The 19,461-nt window shown below is 35.4% G+C and overlaps 2 long non-coding RNA genes across 2 annotated transcripts; one reads left to right on the forward strand and one right to left on the reverse strand.

Moving 5' to 3' along the window:
• The first annotated feature begins 1,399 nt into the window (after window positions 1–1,399).
• Window positions 1,400–7,301, forward strand: LOC147076680 (uncharacterized). The gene is made up of 3 exons (XR_015069680.1): window positions 1,400–1,620; window positions 3,307–3,453; window positions 5,431–7,301. It is a non-coding gene; the product is annotated as an uncharacterized LOC147076680 (long non-coding RNA).
• Window positions 7,302–10,681: 3,380 nt separating this feature from the next.
• On the reverse strand, window positions 10,682–17,566 carry LOC147076681 (uncharacterized). Its single transcript, XR_015069681.1, has 3 exons — window positions 17,349–17,566; window positions 15,153–15,302; window positions 10,682–12,567 (listed from the first exon to the last, which is right to left on the reverse strand). It is a non-coding gene; the product is annotated as an uncharacterized LOC147076681 (long non-coding RNA).
• Between the last annotated feature and the right edge of the window lie 1,895 nt (window positions 17,567–19,461).

The following is a 19,461-nucleotide window of genomic DNA, read 5'->3' on the forward strand; positions in this document are numbered from 1 at the left end:
TGGCCGAGGTACCTACTGTAGTTTCCTGGTTTTGATACTACGTAGAGCTTCTCGGTCCTTCCCCATTCGATTGAGAACTTCAACATTTATTTTGTCACCCGGTCAGTCCAAGGAATTTTGAAGATGCGTCTATACAGCCACATCTCGAAAGCTTCAAGTCTCAGTGACATTCTCTTGGTTTAGCGTTAAACAGCAAATAATTATTAAGATCAAAACGAAATTAGAACAATAATAATTTGATATTGATTGGTATCATTGTCTTGCTAACGTAATGTTGTGACATTTTCAGCACTTTCTCAATATAAAAATATACTTACCATATTATTATGGTTGTATTAAGGCTATACCTCAGTTGAGGCATAGTCTAAAAAGATCGTGGCTATGCGATGCGCGGAGTGCTGGTCGCGGGTGCAAATGACGCATGCCGACCGAAATATAATTTGTCATATAAATCCAACATGCGTCGATTTAATGTTCGGTTTATTGTTCTATTAGTAACAATAATAATATATTCACTGACATGTTTTCTTTTTAAAGTAAATGGGTGATGTTTTTAGTCATCTTTACACGAATACCCCCGTCGCCATCACGGAACAAATTGACGTGTTCCCAGCTCGACGTTCTCTCTCCGAATGACAGCGGGTCCAAAATTTCGTCGCGCCTATAGTTGAAAATTATTTGCCGTTTCACTGATGTATCGGCTTAAGTACCTAATAATTCTAATTTTACCTTTTTTCTTACCTATATACCTACCTACACATTTTCTCGCAATGCAAAACGGCCATCTGTTTCCGATATAACAGCTTACGGTGAACTGCATGAGTTCCGTACATGAATTTACACAACTTATAATGTAGAAAAATAACGAGAAAGTAAAATATTGCGAATATTATGTAGATGTATCCACCCATTTACTTTTAATATGATTTTGTTATAAGCTCATAAATTAATTAAAGTCAGTAGGTTTTAAAGGTTAATAATGAGTAGGTAGGTGCCAAAATATTATTTTGATAATATTGCAGTAGGTAAGTATCTTCTTTCTTCTTTTCTTTCACACTGTCACGTCCCAACATTGGGGCATAGGGCAAGCACAAGTTGGCGCCACTTCCCTCGGTCCATTGCCAACTCCTGCGCCTCCCAGCATGTCAGACCTGCAGCACATAGGTCGCTTTTGTAGCACCGCTGCATGGTGAGAAAGGGCCGACCACGGCGACGGAACCCTTGACACTGTGCCACAAGGGTACGAAGTGCCGCACTCTTTGGCGGCATCCGGAGTATTCAATTCAGGTAAGTTTATGTACCTAGTAATAAATTAGCAAATGTGTATTACATTATAATATAATTATTTATAATATTATTATGTACGTCACATTATTTCCAAGTGGCAATACCAGCTGTCGATGGTACAAGGTACAGCCATTAATTTTATTTAGGTACGTCACGTCTCTCTTAAGTTTATGGAAATCACGCTAAATGGAGGTAAAGCGCGAACCAGATGAATTCGAATCTGGTGCAAAAAGGCAGGATTGGTTTGATGTGCCAATAGTTCATTCTGACAGCCAGGAAGCACAGGTTTATATAAAACAAGAGAGTGCTGACGACGCCTGTCTCACTTTTCAGGTTAGTTTTATATACTTACCTATTTACTTATGTATTGTCAAATCTAGTGGCCCTACTTCTTTAAATACACAATATGACGTAATGGTGAGGCATTATCTCAGTCAACAATACCTATAATATACCTACCCTCCAGGATGTCATGGCCGAGAACCCAAATGATTTGGCCTTCTGGTTGTTCTGCGGAACGCAAGACCTGGTACATTTAAAATGCTTATATTCCAGGAGACATAACCTTACTACGAACTGGCTTACCTTACTAGGTGTGGTAGCAGTTTTGAAGCAGGCCCATTAGGCCATAAAATCAGAGACACGACAGTTCGCAAATAGTGAAAGCGCAAACTTTAATGCATTCCTATTATGAGACAGGCTTCTTCTTCTTCTTCTTCCACGTCGCTACATCCTGGGGTGGGATTTGGCCTCCTCCACAACCGTTCTCCACTCACTCCGGTCTTTCGCCACACTTCTCCAGTTACCGGGTCTTTATATGTATATATTATGAGACAGGCGGTTGTTTTGAAAATAGCATTTATTTTATTTAACACGTGTTTTAAGTTTACCTCATATTTTTCCACACTCTAGATATGTACCTCAGTGATATTCAGTGGAGGTAGGGGTCAGGCGTTGCATAGGGGTGGTATGTGCCACCCCTATGCAACGGGCGGTTATTGAAGGAACGAACACAAATATCACAACTTTTGAGAGCAGTGAAGGTTTTCCATGAAGCAGATATTGTCATTTCATTAAAAAGAATGAACATCTTAGGAATAAAATTCTAATGGATTTAAGTTTTGTAGGTACTATTCTGTTTGAGCCGTTTTTTGCAACGCGGGTTTCGCCTTTCGTCATCCTCAGGCACTATGTGCACTCACCAAAAGGCAAATACTTCACTTCAGTTGTAAGTTCAGAAATATATTCGTTGTCGGTGTGTATTTGCCTTTTGGTGAGTGCACATAGTGCCTGAAGATGCCGAAATGCGAAACCAGGATCGCAAAAAAATTACTTAAATGTAATAGTACAAAACTTTTAGAATTTAATTTTAAATTCTATCAAGTACTTTAGGTCGATTGTATTGATTATCTTAGGAATAAGTTCAATGAATTGAATCACAAAATATCCAAGAACTAAAATACCAAAAAAACTTATAATTTTCGGTGGGTGTACGTGGCAGCGAAGAACTAATAGTGACGATGAGTCGAAAGAGCAAGGGGAGGCTTTCATTTAGCATTGGATCGACTCCGGCTTATGCCGCCTCGCATATCAGAACTCGTCTCGCCTAAAAACGTGTCGATTACGTCGATGTGACGTCATCGTTATTTAACGAAACAACAAATCACATGTTGTCAAAAGGAGCTTAGCATATTGATCGAATGCAACTGTTTCGTCTGAAAAAAACATCTGGCTGTTGCAATCGATATGTTGCATCCTTCTCGGGCTCCGAGTCGGAGGGTCGAAGTCACAGAGAAACACCTACGAATTGGTCATTCCTATACGGGCTCGCCGATCACCGCATGAAATATCAATACGTTTCGAAGGCTGCCCGCGACTATCGCTAGATAGATGTGCGAGGTTGTGTCGTGCAACACTGGCCAGCCGGTCTCGCAAGTTTTGATTTATGGCGGTCAGGCACACGAGGCGAGTTGTGACGTGCGAGCCGGCTATGATAATGTTTTGCATTGTTTTTTTCAGAGCTCCGAACCGACCCTTGTAAATATAAAAACTGAGAATAATTCCAAACGAGTTGAAGTCAATTCAGGGTCTGTTGAAGACACAATACGCAGTTATGGAAGTTCGCAGCCCAGTTGCTCATATACGGAATGCGCGCCTGTAAGCAAGGTATTAATCTTTTTATTTTGAAAAACGTACCTGCATAATATGATCATAAATTGTATTATCTTTACCGATTTAAATAGTTTTGTATTATATGCGAAAGTGTGAGTATTGGTGTATTTCTAAGGCAACGGACATTGCACAACGTCTACGAGAAACATCCGTTTGTCTAGCTCACACCTTATAGCGAAAAGAGGACAACAAGCGTATACTCGTGGTGCAGGGCGCCTTTCACCCGAGAGGGTTCGGTCCCGGTTAGGACACAATATTTATGTGTTTTTCTCAAATCCTGGTAGTTTGTGATACTTTAAAATTACTAACAACTACCTTGTACGAAAAAGCAAAAACATGCATATACGTTGATGTTTAGAATATTCCAGACGCTTTTACAGACTGTTCCTTTATTGATTAGTTTGATAGTTCTCCTGTTTGTGAGAGGTCGTGTGAAATTCGATTTAAAAATTTTAAACATCCTGTTTGTCGTCGCCTCAACTCTGGCTGTGAGATATATACCCTTAGTAGGCCTTTCACACATAAAATGTGACCAAATCCGTATGCCAGTAGTGAAGAGTGAAGGTAGGCTATTAATATCCGACATAAATAGTTCACACTAAACTTTGTCAGTCAAATGTATCTGTTTTCATTGAATAAAGACTACAATTTGTAGATAGTATTTGTTAGTTTTTAAATTTCAATTAAGCTCTGCGTAATCCATACATGATAGATAATAGTTTAAAAATATTCGCTTACCTATAAAATATCAATAATAATTAAAAAGCACCAAAAGTATTCCAGCCTAGCTTTACTCTGCGAACAATTTCATCAAATATACATCCATATATAGACACTTGTCCCAGATAGATGTAGCTTTCCACCTGTTCGAGCTGAGTGCCATTGATGAGGATCTCTTTTTGTACCGCAAAGCAGTTGAACATGACTTTAAACTTTGTTACAATCCGTCGATTATATCGTATATAATAATATTAATGTCCTTACGATTTGATTTTTTTGGTTAGAAATTAACATGTTACGATCGGTACTGTAAATTAATTTTATTGTAAGAGGTCTTCGCTTGAATTTATGAATAAAGCCGTTTATTTTTGTACATCAGGCGTGGTATTTTTGATTATAATGTGTTTAACATAATATATTATATTATTGTATTATACTATACATTTGGGTGAAAATACATAGCTTACCGCCCTCCCCTCCCCAGACAATAACACCACGCGTAACTAATATATCTCTCCGTCTTGGATGATTTATTATCTCTATCAGGTCAAGTTTCATTCGTACATCCTTATTAGAGGCATACAACCTTCTTTAATCTCGTTGTAATGCAAAAGAGGTCAATGGATAAATTCTCAGAACAGGACTTTCTAGCCTTATAAAATTTTGAGCAGTTATATCTTCTTCTTATTGTACCATCCCCTAGCGGAGGTCAGCCACCATCAAGGCGATCTTATCTTTGTCGTCTGCTACCCGGAACAGTTCAGTGGAGCTGCACTCGTACCAATCACGGAGGTTCTTAAGCCACGAAATGCGGCGCCGTCCTCTTCTACGCTTCCCATTAATATTTCCTTGAATGGCAAGTTGGAGAATGCTGTATTTTTGTCCTCTCATAATGTAGCCGAGGTACTGTAGTTTCCTGGTTTTGATACTACGTAGAATTTCTCGGTCCTTCCCCATTCGATTAAGAACTTCAACATTTGTCACCCGGTCAGTCCAAGGAATTTTGAGGATGCGTCTATACAGTCATATCTCGAAAGCTTCAAGTCTCCGTGACATCTCTTGGTTTAGCGTCCATACTTCCATACCATAGAAAAGAATTGAGAGAACATAACAACGTATCATACGCAGTCTCAGACCTAGGTTAAGATCTCGATTGCTAAGGAGGCGTCTCATTTATATAGTTACAGAAGTTATATAGTTTTGTGAAATATTAAAACTTAATCTTATATTTTTAATGGTTTGTTTTTTAAGGTTATCGCTGAAGGCACTGTATTGGCGAATGTTGCAAGCCTTGAATCATCATGGAGATTAACCGAAGTTGAAGAAGCTTCCTATGACATACAGATTGATGAGCAAGATATTAAAAAAGATCTTGATGAATATAATAAAACGTTAACAACTATAGACGCGACTAACCCTAAATTATTATTTATTGATAATAAGTTAGAAGGAATATGTGTAAATTCTCGCAAGGCGAAACTATTACATAAAGCGACGCATTCTGGTGATATACGGCTTAAATGTGACGAATGTAATTACTCGTGCATAAGGCCTTGTAAGATGAAATCACACAAAGTGAGTCATTCCGGCGAAAAGCCACTTAAATGTGGTGAATGTAATTTCTCTTGTAAAACATCTGGAAATATGAAAACACACAAAATGACTCATTCTGATGAAAAGCGATTTAAATGTGACGAATGTAATTACTCGTGCATGCGGCCTTATAGCATGAAATCACACAAAATGACCCATACTGGCGAAAAGCCGTTTAAATGCAGTGAATGTAATTTTTCTAGTAAAACATCTGGAAATATGAGATCACACAAAATGACTCATTCTGGTGAAAAGCCATTTAAATGTGATGAGTGTGATTTCTCGTGTATAAGGTCACCTGATATGAAATTGCACAAAATGATTCATTCCGGTGAAAAACCATTTCAATGTGAAAAATGTGATTACTCGTGCATAACGTCTACTAAATTAAATTTACATAAAATGAGCCATTCTAGTCAAAAAAGATATAAATGTGAAAAATGCAATTATTCATCTAACTTTTCTAGCAATCTAACATCACACAGTTATTCACATTCTGATGAAAAACCGTTCAAGTGCGTTGAGTGTAATTACACATGCAAAAAATCTAGCTACATGAAAATCCACAAAATGATTCATTTTAGGAAAAAGTCAACTTAGTGAGTTATTTCGTTTGCATTGAAATCAAAATGAAACTCAGTTTACGTCTCATAATACATTGTTACCGCCTAAAGCATGGCATCCTCCGAGGATCCAAGGCCATGAGGCCTGAATCATCATTGGGCGGATTCATGCAGACATGATCAGATCGACTGCGAGACAGAAATTTTTAGACCGTATGCATAGATGTATTAAAATTTATAGTCACCCTTTTGCAAGTTCTACAAAATTTAATAGAATCATTCTAGCCCTTAATATAAATAAAATCCTGCAGTTTTTTTACACCTGCATTAATTCTAGAAGCCTTGTCATTAAATTCGTGCCTAACATTAAAATCATTTAACCAACTAAACCTTTATTAAAAAAATAGCATCCATTAAAGCACTTACCTACTTATATTGAAGTCATTACATAATAATAATTAAATACCTATAAACTCATTCATTCCAAGCTATTCGATGTCTACTGTATTTAGTTTAAAATTATGTATAATAAGATTTTATTTATAAGAATATGTCTGTGTTAATTTTGTACCAAGTTCAGATATTTCAAAATATGTACCTACCTAGCAAAGAAATACACAACCCTTTACAAAGCATGTACCTAGAAAAGGTCTGTTTCTGGGAGCAGAAATTCTCAGAAATATGAGACCCAAGAGTACCTACAAGCTAGGTACATAGGGTGTGAAGGCTGCCTTTTTGTCATTTTTTCAGTGACAGAATTTGTAGGTATTATTTTATTTCTTGCCTGGAGTTGACCTGCTTCCCAAAAAGGTTGATTGTCATTCGGTTTTTGTCTCTCGCGTCGGTCGCTCGGAACCGACGCACCTCCGCGAATTTATTTTATAAATATTTTTTGTTAACTGTTTTATACGCTGTACTGTAACTATAAATGTATGTTATTAAATAAAACGCCCTATTTTCGCCCGTAATTCCGCGTTGTCAATCAACAAGCATTTCACCCCAAAAGAAGCCAGCAGACGATCACCTTGACATAACTTTATCCCGGGGGGGGGAGGGGTCCAGCGCATTCTACGCCCCCGTTCCCCTCATTTCAGAGGTGACAACATGATATTCTTAAGCATAGCTGATGACAGTAGGTATATTAAAGAAAAGCGTTTGAAATGAACCAGGTGAACGCCACACGACTACCGTTTTTCAAATAAGTTTATAAGAATCTTGACATTCTCGCATACCTCTATTTCAACAAACAATAGTGAGATTTTGTGGTGTTTTCTTATAAAGATCTTTTAGACGATATCAATAAAATTGCTATTTAATTTTGACTTCCAGCGAAAAAACTTTGTTTTTTAATGTTGGTTCCTCATAAAAGCAATGCTTTTCCTATCCTAGTAACTAGGTTGCCGCCTGAGCTCAGTTCGTCGCAGGTATCCGGGCACAGCGTATGTGCATTACATACTCGCGTACATAAAATAACAAATTTGTTTAATCAAATAAACCATAAGTCAAATATGTTCACATTTTTTTCATAGATCAACCACCTAGCACTCTAGCACTTCTCATTACTGAGAATTTTGTTCCATTCTATGAAATTTGCGTTCAGTATTCCAAGTTTTTCAAAATCTTTAATATTACCTTCTTTATAAATTGTATTATCATTAGTAAATTAACTTATTAAATTGATAGTAAATATTTCAAAAGGAAATTTTTTATTGGGGCAAAGTTAAACCATGCATTAAATTATGATATTCGGTAGATAAAGGATCAAACATAATAATCCAATTTTTACAGTAGGTATATGACGTAGAATTTATATTCATAAACTAAAACTTACCACGTTATAGGTAAATCATTCTACAGTGGCACTATAGGCGATTCGCGCGTGTATTGAATTGCTTGCGACAATGCCTGTTTCAATGCTAGCAAACAATACCACTACAACTGCAAGCCGCATTTGCCGTACCCATGGTGCCACTGTAAAACGATTAACCTATACCTTGTGAAAAGATGATTTTAATTGAAACACGATTCGAAAAACTGAAGACCTTAAGACGGTACATCAGTGAAACGGCAAATAATTTTCAACTATAGGCGCGACGAAATTTTGAACTCGCTGGCATTCGGAGTGCGAACGTAGAGGTGTGAATACGTCAATTTGTTTCGTGATGGCGACGAGGGTAATAATTCTTAAATCGTGTAAAGATGACTAAAAACGTTACTCATTTACTTGAAAAAGAAAACATGTCAATGAATATAATATTATTGTTACTAATAGAACAATAAACAGAACATTACATGGACGCATGTTGGATTTATATGACAAATTATATTTAGGTCGGCATGCGTCATTTGCACCCGCGACCCGCAATCCGCGCATCGCCTAGCCACGATCTTTTTAGACCATACCTCGACTGAGGTATAGCCTTAATAGTTTTCCACAAATAATAATTTGGGGTAGGCACTATGTCAGGGAACGAGGCATACGTATTATTAGACTTTGAGGAAACATACTCACCCGTTTTTCATTATAATAATTTTATATTTTGGTACATAGGTAGTTATTAATTTATATAATACGAATACAAAAGTTTAACAGAGCACATATTATATTTATAACAATATATTATTATAATATGACCTACAATAAATAATTTATACAACATAATCAAAATACGTTTTATCGTTAAATTTAAAATAAAAAAGAAAAACACAATAAAATAAACGCAGTAGGTATATCAAAATTATAAAAACAGCTTGGTACAGACGAGAAAAAAATATGTTTTAATGCAACGCTTGATAGCTTGAATTATTGTACGTCTCAATAGAACTACATATTCGAAAAATAACCAAATATTTATTATTAATTACTATTGAGGAATAAATAGAAAAGTTGGCATTTAAACAATCGGTTTGTGGTATTTTTATTTCCGGATTTTGACGGTATAAAAATTTGAATTCAATTGAATTATGATGATAATGATAATCGAAACGCTAATGCGCCGGCTAGGCGGCAGCGACTTGTCTGTGCGGTATAAAAAATACAGAACATTTTTACAGCGCTTTTTGGTTTGCGCGTACAGTTTCCCAACCATACACACGGGCTCCCCGATACAAGCCGGTTTGCGCAGGTAAGCTTGTGGTATAGCATGAGCGTCTTGCCGGTGCATTAGAAATATTAACAGGTCGCATACCTACATTACTTTTGATTAGTTAATGACGCTTTTACTCCGATTTATGAAGAGTTTTTAGTTTAAACTCTGTTTTATACAACAATAGGAACATTCCAAAAAATATCTAACGATAAATTCGACATTCCATTCAACTCAACACCTTTTATCAGTCTTTTTAAGCGATAATTTCAAACCTGCAATCCAAAATCTGAATTTAATTACGAAATCTGAGTAAATTTGAGAAACACAACACGACAAAAACCATTGTAAATCTACCATTATTGTTAACTACATTATACTTTATGAATGTATAAAATAATATTAGCTACTATATTAAGTACCATTTTTTTTAAAATGGATACCCATATTATGTATTGTAGAATAAATGTATCCTATTATTTTAACGATAAAATACCTCTTAAATAATATATTATTCAATATCATTAATGTGTTCTGCCCCTTGGTCCAATCGATTATTCTTCTATTCTAGAAATTCTTATCGTTAGTTCGTATGGCTTTAAAAGAAACATAATATATTATCGTGTATATATGATTATTTATAGAGGGTTTTTTTTTTTTAAATAAAGTTTAAGTTTTAAAAAAATCCGGTGGGTTATTACAAATTTCAATACCGAACCTGACGGAAAATTAAGCAAATGTTAATCCAAGTTAAATTAAAAATTATTAAATAAGACATGAAGTTTGGTACAAATTCCACCTTGTAAATACTTATTATACTTCTTTTTATCCTGCCAACGTCTAACAGACGACGACGACCATCAGGGCGATCTCTGCCTCATCATATTATCCTATCCGGAACAGTTTAGTGGAGTTGCACTCGTAGCAATCGCGGAGGTTTTTCAGCCACGAAATTCGGCGTCGTCCTCTGCTATTTATTTATACTAATTTAATAGACTTCTACGAAATCCACTAAAGCAACCAAATTTACCAAGTCGAATAGTAAAAAAGTTATAATATTGGATTAAGGTACTAATGTTCACAGAACCCTCTAAAAATGTGTTAGTACCCGGAGCCCATTTTCTCCATCCAGCACCAACAAACTTAGCATTCAAATATACAGTCCATTAAATAACATTGCCACTAATGTAATGTATGTTACTTTTTTTGTTTGTGTGTATCTAGTTATATGTTGATATAATAAAAATACATAGAATTTTTAACTAAAATATTTTTTTTATTTTATGAACATCAGCTACTTTAAGGAACAGATTTAACATATCTATTGGATTAAACTTAGTTAAATCAAAAATTCAATTCTTACAAAGCTTATTACATAATTCAATAAGTACAGAAAGTATAAATAAAGAGGCAGGGTGAGTCCGTGACAGTTTTTGAGTATTTACATTGTATTTTATAATATGCAACAGAATGTGTTATAATTTGCCATTTCAACACAGTTAACAGTATAAAAAGGAATCTGATAAAACTATCAATATTCATAAATGAATTTTCTGATGTAATTTCATGTGACCAGCTGTTATACATGAGAAATTACACTGATCACATTTCAATGGCTTTTCACCAGAATGAACCATTTTGTGTGATTTCATATAACAAGATGTTATACATGAATAACTACATTGGTCACATTTAAACGGTTTTTCATTAGAATGAGTGAGTTTGTGTATTTTCATATTCCCAGATTGTATACACGAGAAATTACATTGATCGCATTTAAATGGCTTTTCACCAGAATGTGTCATTCTGTGTGATTTCATGTTACCAGAAGTTATACATGAGAAATTGCACTGGTCACATTTAAATGGTTTTTCACCAGAATGAGTTAATTTATGTAATTTCATGTAATACGATGTTATACATGAATAATTACACTCGTCACACTTAAATGGTTTTTCACCAGAATGGATTATTTTGTGTAATTTCATATTTCCGGATTGTATACATGAAAAATTACATTCATCACATTTAAATGGTTTTTCACCAGAATGAGTTAATTTATGTAATTTCAACATACTAGATTTTGGACATGCGTAAGAACATTCATCGCATTTGAATGGCATTTCACCGGAATGCGTCTTTTTGTGTGATTTCAGCTCAAAAGAACGAACGCATGAATAACTACATTCGTCACATTTAAATGGCTTTTCACCTGAATGAGTCATTTTGTGTGTTTTCATGTGTCCTGAATGTATACATGAGAAATCACATTTGTCACATTTCAGTGGCTTTTCGCCAGAATGAGTCATTTTGTGTAATTTTAACCTATTGGAGCTTGAACATGAGTAGGTACATTCATCGCATTTAAATGGCATTTCACCAGAATGGATCATTTTGTGTGATTTCAATTGAAAAGATCGAATGCACGAGTAATTACATTTGTCACATTTAAATGGCTTTTCACCTGAATGGGTCATTTTATGTGTATTCAAGTCAGAAGATCGAATGCATGAATATTTACATTCCGCACATTTAAACGGCTTTTCACCCGAATGGATCATTTTATGTGATTTCATATCACAAGCTTTTAGGCACGAGTAACTACAAATATCACATTTAAATGATTTCTTAGCACAATTCCTCCTGTGTAATTTTATATCACTGAAACGTGCACATGAATAGTTACAATGATAGCATTTAAATGATACCTCTCCAGAATGAGTAGTTTTGTGTAAATTCATGTCTTCAAACTGTATACAGGAGAAACTACATTCATCACACTTAAATAACATTATATCGGTATTAATGATGTTAGCAGTACCATTACTATGCGACTCCTTGTGGAGATTAAGTAAACCAAACGATCCAAAAAAAGAAAAACAAATACCACACACAAAATTTTCATTAAAAAAACATTTCTTTTCTATGTTTATAACAGCTACCAATGGTAAAGGATTTGTCACGTTAGATTGACTAGCATGACAAATAACATCGATGTTTGTCGGTTTTTCATCAGATTCTAATATTTCCCTTTTTATATTTTGTTCATCAATTTGTATGATATTAGAGAGCTCTTGAAGGTCAGTTATCGTGGATGACGGTTTGAGATTCACAGTGTTCACCAATAAGGGTCTTGCAGTAGCCAACTAAAAAAATACACAAGATGTGATAGAATTTTTTATATATATGTAGCTAGAAACATATACTTATATAGAATCGACAAAAATAACAGCTATGTCAACATGAAAAGCAAAATGTATCAAGGTTTATGAAACTACACCTCTCGAGTGACATTTTGTTCAAAATAGGTTTTTAGCATTATTAAATATATTGGTGGTATTGTCATCTATCGACGAAAACTGAAAATCCTTAAAAAAATATTTAGCTCCTAAAAACGTTTCAAATGATCTCTCCTCTCTACTATGTGAACTATTCAACTCAGCGCTTGAAATAGAAACCTTTCTGAACCGGAGCGCTCGATAATTTAACGAAAGTATTAACACAGTAAAGTTATCTAATTGTACTTACCGTCAAACCCCCTAACTTCACCCGGTTTTTTAACAGAAAGTCGTTTTACCACCAAAATATCCACCAATAGTCTTCATTCCCACCATTAGGTAATGCACAAGTGTTTATTTTAAGTAGTGTTTATTTTTATTGAAGTAACACACTTTTCATACTAAATAATACAATAAATCACTATTTTTTATATGGACGAAGTTACGGCACGATTCCCTAACTTCGCCTAGTGTGTTTTAGTGGGGGTCCAGTGCAAAATTATTTTCTATGGATAGTCACGAAATTCATTAAAAATGACCTCAAGCAAATGTAGGTCTTATGCCAGAGACAATTTCATAAAAATACTGTGTTCGATTTTTTGTTATGGTATGTTCTTATCTAGCTCAGATAGTCAAATTAATTTTACCACGAGACGGAGCCATAATTTTGGAGATTTTATGACCCGGAACTGCGCTCCGGTGAGCTCCAGTCCATTTCGAACCCTGATTCAACTAATGATTAGCCGTAAATGCACCATAATGTTTGCCGTAAGCTACCTGTCAGATGCATTTAAGTAATCCTAATACTAGGTACATACCTAGGGGCGGAAGGTTATAATTATGAATGTACGGTGAAGCAGGCTGATAATCAATTTGCGGAAAAAATTCTACGCTAAAATTACATTATATGGGTACGTTATAATGACCAAAGTAAATCCTCCATGATGCCTTGCATTTTTTTTATCGCATCGCTATTTCTCGTAAGTTATCGGCTATTGTTGGCCTGCTTCATTCAGTTGTATGAGAAAGCCGATTACTTGCCCTTCTTTTTATTTTATACCTCAATGGTACATACATACAATCACTATAGTTGACAAAAACATTGATTTATAATATATGTGCAGGCGAGTTTTTTCCCTCTCCTGTAAAGTTGTTATTATGTCTCTTACGAGGTGTCGTTTCCATATATAAATACGGTACATTTAAAAAAAATAGCAAACACAAAATAAAAACTCTTTGTTCCAAATGATAACTAAAAAAATATAAATAAAATACTAACATGATAGTTTTAGTCTTAATTTGGGCAATAGTTTTCAAAATGTTCTACTGTGCAAAGAACATACTGCGCGACGATAAAGAAAACGCACCTCAGTTAAAAGCATAAGGATTCACATATTATCTTTCTCTCGTCATATGAATTAAAAGATACTACAAGGTCACGTGTGTTTAGTCAGGGTTACTTTAAAAGCGACTATCACGTAAGTTTATTAGAGAAATGTTATTGCTGACCCCATGACCCCACATCCTGAAGCGGGCCCCTAAGCCAGGATGTTGAGGGCGGGCCCCCCTACCTATCGCAGAGGTTAATGGTAGTGTGATGTTCTACAGTAATATTCCCCAACAGGTATTACGTGTATTTAAGCGATTTTTTATATTTTTAAATAAATTCTCTTGAATCATTGAGTTGCCGGCACTTGGTATCATTTTTCCAACAACTGATCGCGACCCCCTCTTGTGGTAGCTAAGTAACATTCGACCCTTCTATACTGGATAAATAGTCATTTTTATTATTCAGGAAACACTAAACATAATCATAATATAAAATGATACAGGTGAATTAATATATTATAATATAACAAATTTCTGGTGTGTTTATCTCACAACAAGTCGACCCGCCACGCTGGGCCCCCAAGCCCGGGGAATGGGACAACTGGACGCCGCACTGTCGTAGTCTCGTATACAGACCGTAGACGAGGAATTTTAATCACTTTCTTTCTACTGCTTAGTAGTTTTAATTTATTTTAGTCTTAATATGTTTTTTTTTATTGCGGATTAAGAATAACCATGAATAAGGCTTTCTATAAAATAAAAAAAACCTCTTGTTTCGTTGGAATTCATCATTATTTACGTGTAATAGTACTATTAAATATATTTTTTTAAAGTACCTATAAGTATCTATTTAATACGTCTATTTAATTGAAAAATGTGTGGCGTCCAGTTGTCCCGTCGCCAAATCATCATAGACCCTAAGCCCGGCCCCCCAGACTGGAGCCCTGTCACCCACCCTATGTGGGGGCCATGGCTGATCCTTCAAAATAAGAACAACCATATTACAATTCAACTGAATGTAGAGAGTTATTACATTTTTTATTACGCATGGATATTCCCATGGGAATATGGTGTGATCGATCAAAATACATTGCGGAATTGATATTATATTTTAATATAATTACCTGATTCACCGGCTTGTGATCTGTACGAGAGCAACTAGGTTGTGGGTCTTCATTGTTGATTTGGCGTATGTCTTCGAAAAATTCTTCCTTGTAATTGGTTCGTTCAGAATCAGTCTCAGATTTTAGATTGGACACATCCGTCACGGGTTTCTAAAATACAAATAATTTGTCATTACATAAAGACAGAAAATATGCATGTCAGTGCCTTCTTTCATGATTCACGTTGAGCGTTTTGTGCTTGGATAATTTATTAATACGGCAACGACTGTGACGTCCAAGGCCAGTGCCATCTTTAGATTAATAAAGCGTGAGCATATCTTGTTGCACAAGCAACGAGTGGTCCACTGTTCAAGTGTCAAAATGAGATCCCAGATTGCTTGACATGTTGATTCGCCTTTTCTCGTTTCAAATTGAATTATAAAAAATCTCAAAGCAAATATATTGACTATCAGTGTTATTTATAAATAGTATACATTCCTGTTATTCATCAACTGTCAAAGTCAGACTAGTCCTTCACACAAAAACCGGTGGTAATATCGATTTCCAAAAAATATGTAGCATTGATATATGCAATACATTTTGTAGAACGTGTGTTAATGCTAGTGTAATATTTATCATGTAACTCATATATTATCCAAATCAAACCATTCCCTGTGTCAAGATAGCTGAAAATATCGATTTGTAATAACCACTAAATCAGAGTCCAAGATACGTTAAAATAATCTGAAACTAAGAATACTCTGACAAATGAATACGACAGACGCTTCAGTATGAGCACTCTATAGATCAATGACAGGCAATGACAGGTCATCCGTAGGTAACGGGAGGTGCGGTAAAGGTAGGACCAGTCGTGAATGTTTCGCTTTTCTCTTGAGTTGGCAATGCCAGAACAAAAACGAAACGAACCATAAGTGCGAGTGAGTAAGCATTCAGCACGCTTATATCTCCGCTCTATGCGTTAGACTGTAAGAGTACGGCTACGGCTGAATTTAAAAAAAAAATGAAGTCGTCGCCGGAAAAAAATGATTTGGCTGATTACATGCATTTAAAAACTGCCAGCACGTGTTGCTGAAATTCATTGTTTTTGTATTAAATATAAAGTTAGTGGTAATTATTTTTAGTTATTTTAATAGAACATAATATGGTAAACTATGTTGTGTTTAAATTTGGTAGTCGTACTGAGAAGCAACACGATGGTATAAGGTTTCATAGTAAGTTGATAATATGAAATCGTTGTTCTACGGTGCGTTGTACGCAAGAAACACGGCTTCATTTTGCCTTAAAATAGGCTCTCTCTATATATCACTACTCTGAGGTGACGTCTCGTTGGGGTATGCAGGTCATGCGTTGCTTAGTTGCAGTACATTATAAAGGTAGGGAAATGAAAGAATCAACACGAATATTACAACTTTTGTGAGCAGCGGCGGTTTTTCATTAAGAGCATACTTCAGTGAAACGGCAAATAATTTTCAACTATAGGTGCGACAAAATTTTGGACTCACTAGCAAATGGAGAGCGAATGTCGAGCTGTGAACGCGTCAATTTGTTTCGTGTTGGCGACGGGGGTATTAATTCTTAAATCGTGTAAAGATGACTAAAAACGTTACCCATTTACTTGAAAAAGAAAACATGACGATGAATATATTTATATTGTTACTAATAAAACAATAAACAGAACATTAAATGAAAGCATTTTTAATTTTTATGACAAATTATATTTCGTTCGGCACGCGTCTAGCTTTATAGCTTTTTTCATTTAAGCCATTCATTTCGGCCTACCGATTTTAGAACTGTCTGCCAGAATTACTACTACTAGCTCCACCAAGTTTTTGTTTCCTATTTGGTGCAGTCATTTTTTTCGGGCAGAAATGATTTTTTTTTGTATTAGGTAATAAGTTTTGTTTTTTACGCACAAATTGAAACCACAATTATTATTGTTTCGATCAGATGAGGCATTTTGTCATTACAGTTGTCTCAAGTATTGTAAATCGATCAAAATTAGAGGTTAGTGGCGTGGCATCCCCCGCTGCCTGATAAGGTTAGGTTAGGTTAGGTTATATGTAACGCATAAAGCCCAAATACCGACCTCTGAAATTATATACTTATTTAATTGTTGTCTTAATTGTTTTATATGGTGAAAATCTGCAAAACACAAACTCGAACTCACGATATATAGGTACACGTTGAAAAACTAACCTCAATTATTTTGTTAGAGTCATCGTCGATACTCTCTTGTTTTATATAAATGTTGTCATACGGATTTATTTGATGCAATATTGGCACATCAAACCAATGTTCCTTTACAACAGCACACTCTAAATTATCAGGTTCACGTTTTACATCCATTTTAAATAGGTACTTATGTATAGAAAACAAACAAATGTGACGGAGTTGGCATTTATTTTGACAGCTGTGCCAACCAGTGTTGCCATCTTTTTCCTAACGAAATATAGTACGCGGCCCAAGAAATAATTATAGTATTTCGGCAATAATTATAGTACATGTTGTCATATTTGTTGAAAATGTAGGTTACCAAAAGGTTTTTTTGTTTCTCGCACAAATAAATAACGAAACTTTTGAGAAATTCCGAGAGCATTTTATGGACCAATTCTGACCAAAAATGTTTGCCGGCGAATTCATTAAAATCTATTTTCAATCAAATTCAAGGGTTTTTTTAATCTCTTTCGAGAAAGTTTTCTCTCGGCTTGCACAAATTTTCTTTATAACTTTCTAAATAATTACAGTACCTACGCAAATATTCTGACTAGACTAGACTATGCATGGTCTCGCATTCCAAGTACCTACAAGTTAACACGAAATCGTTTGAAAATTTACGTTTCTATGTGCGCTAGCGCAAGTTAAAGATATTATGTAGGTAGGTACAGGTGGTCAGAGATGATGTTGACTCAATAGGTTCTTCAAACGACTTACCCTGACGCTTCAAGATAGACTTGGGCCTCAATTACTGAAAAAGGTGTGTAACTAAACCCAAATCTGTTGTGGAATAATATAAGAATCATATGGGAGGGGTTGATCCAGCAAACAAGTTTCCCTCATACTATAACCTTCATCGGAATACGGTGAAGAGGAAGAAAAAAAATGTTTTTTTGGCTCCTAATGTGTGCCCAATACAATTCTACTGTAATATTTTAAAAAAATGTAACCCTAGTCGTAAGATAGTACGTTATTAAAAGAAAAAAGTACATTATTCGATATTTTACTTTCTTCTGGTACCAAATGTCTCGTCTTCTCCGGCTCCGAGACGTAATGACTGTGATGCTGGATTCGGAGATCGTCAGATTATCTGGAGATATATCTAGACAATCTAAACTAACAGACGATTCCAGCAACACAGAAGTAAGCATATCCGTCAAGGGTATGTAAGGATATAATGTTTGAGGCTTTCACGGTTGTGTTTTTATCGTAGTAGGTAGATTTTTGGGTTTCCACCGTGTGTCCTTCTTCCTTCTTTACTCGAAGTTTCGGTTATGGCGGTTTGCTCGTTGCAGAGGCCATTATCAAGAGATGATATGTTTTATGATGAAAATGTAGTGTAGATATGTGAATGTAAACGTTGCTTTAAGAATATCAAAAGGAATCCGATTAGCTAAGAGCAAACGTTGCTCAGAGTAATCTGTCAATCGTTACGACCAGGGATATCGGCTCGAATATTAGATTTTGCTGATAGTGCCTGAAGCCATGACTTTTTTGACCGTAATCCATCATCTCGTAAGGGAATCAAGGAATAAGGGGTAATCCACCATCGGTATGTAGGGAATGTGCCAAGATGAAGAAGAGAGGCGAGACTCGGTACACGTGTAAAGAGCGTGATGTCCCTCTGCACAAAGTAGGTTGTTGGCAAAAATATCACATAATTCGAAATTATTAAACGATTTTCTATTGTTCTTGAAAGTTTCATTTAAATATTCCCATAAAATTTAATAACCCAATAAACTAAGATTACATTATTTACTATAAAAAACCAATTTCACTCAAATTTGTCCAGGAATAGGGCTAGATTTATAAATACCTTTCAGGGAAGAAAGTGTACCTAAGTTAGGTAAGTATACCAGTAGGAAAGAGGAATATGTAGAAGCAAAATTAAAAATTGTAAATAAGTAACACAAGTTGCAACTGCAGTTTTTATTATTGCATTTTTAGTTATATACATCATCATTGCAAACATGAGCGTAAATTATCATTTTACATTATATCTTCTTCTTCTTCTTCCACGGCGCTACATCCCGGGTGGGATTTGGCCTCCTCCACAACCGCTCTCCACTCACTCCGGTCCACTTCTAAGGCGTCA

Source organism: Rhyacophila brunnea, unplaced genomic scaffold (assembly GCF_057557595.1).
Source record: "Rhyacophila brunnea isolate RB1 unplaced genomic scaffold, BYU_Rbru_1.0 scaffold_13, whole genome shotgun sequence".
NCBI lineage: Eukaryota > Metazoa > Arthropoda > Insecta > Trichoptera > Rhyacophilidae > Rhyacophila > Rhyacophila brunnea.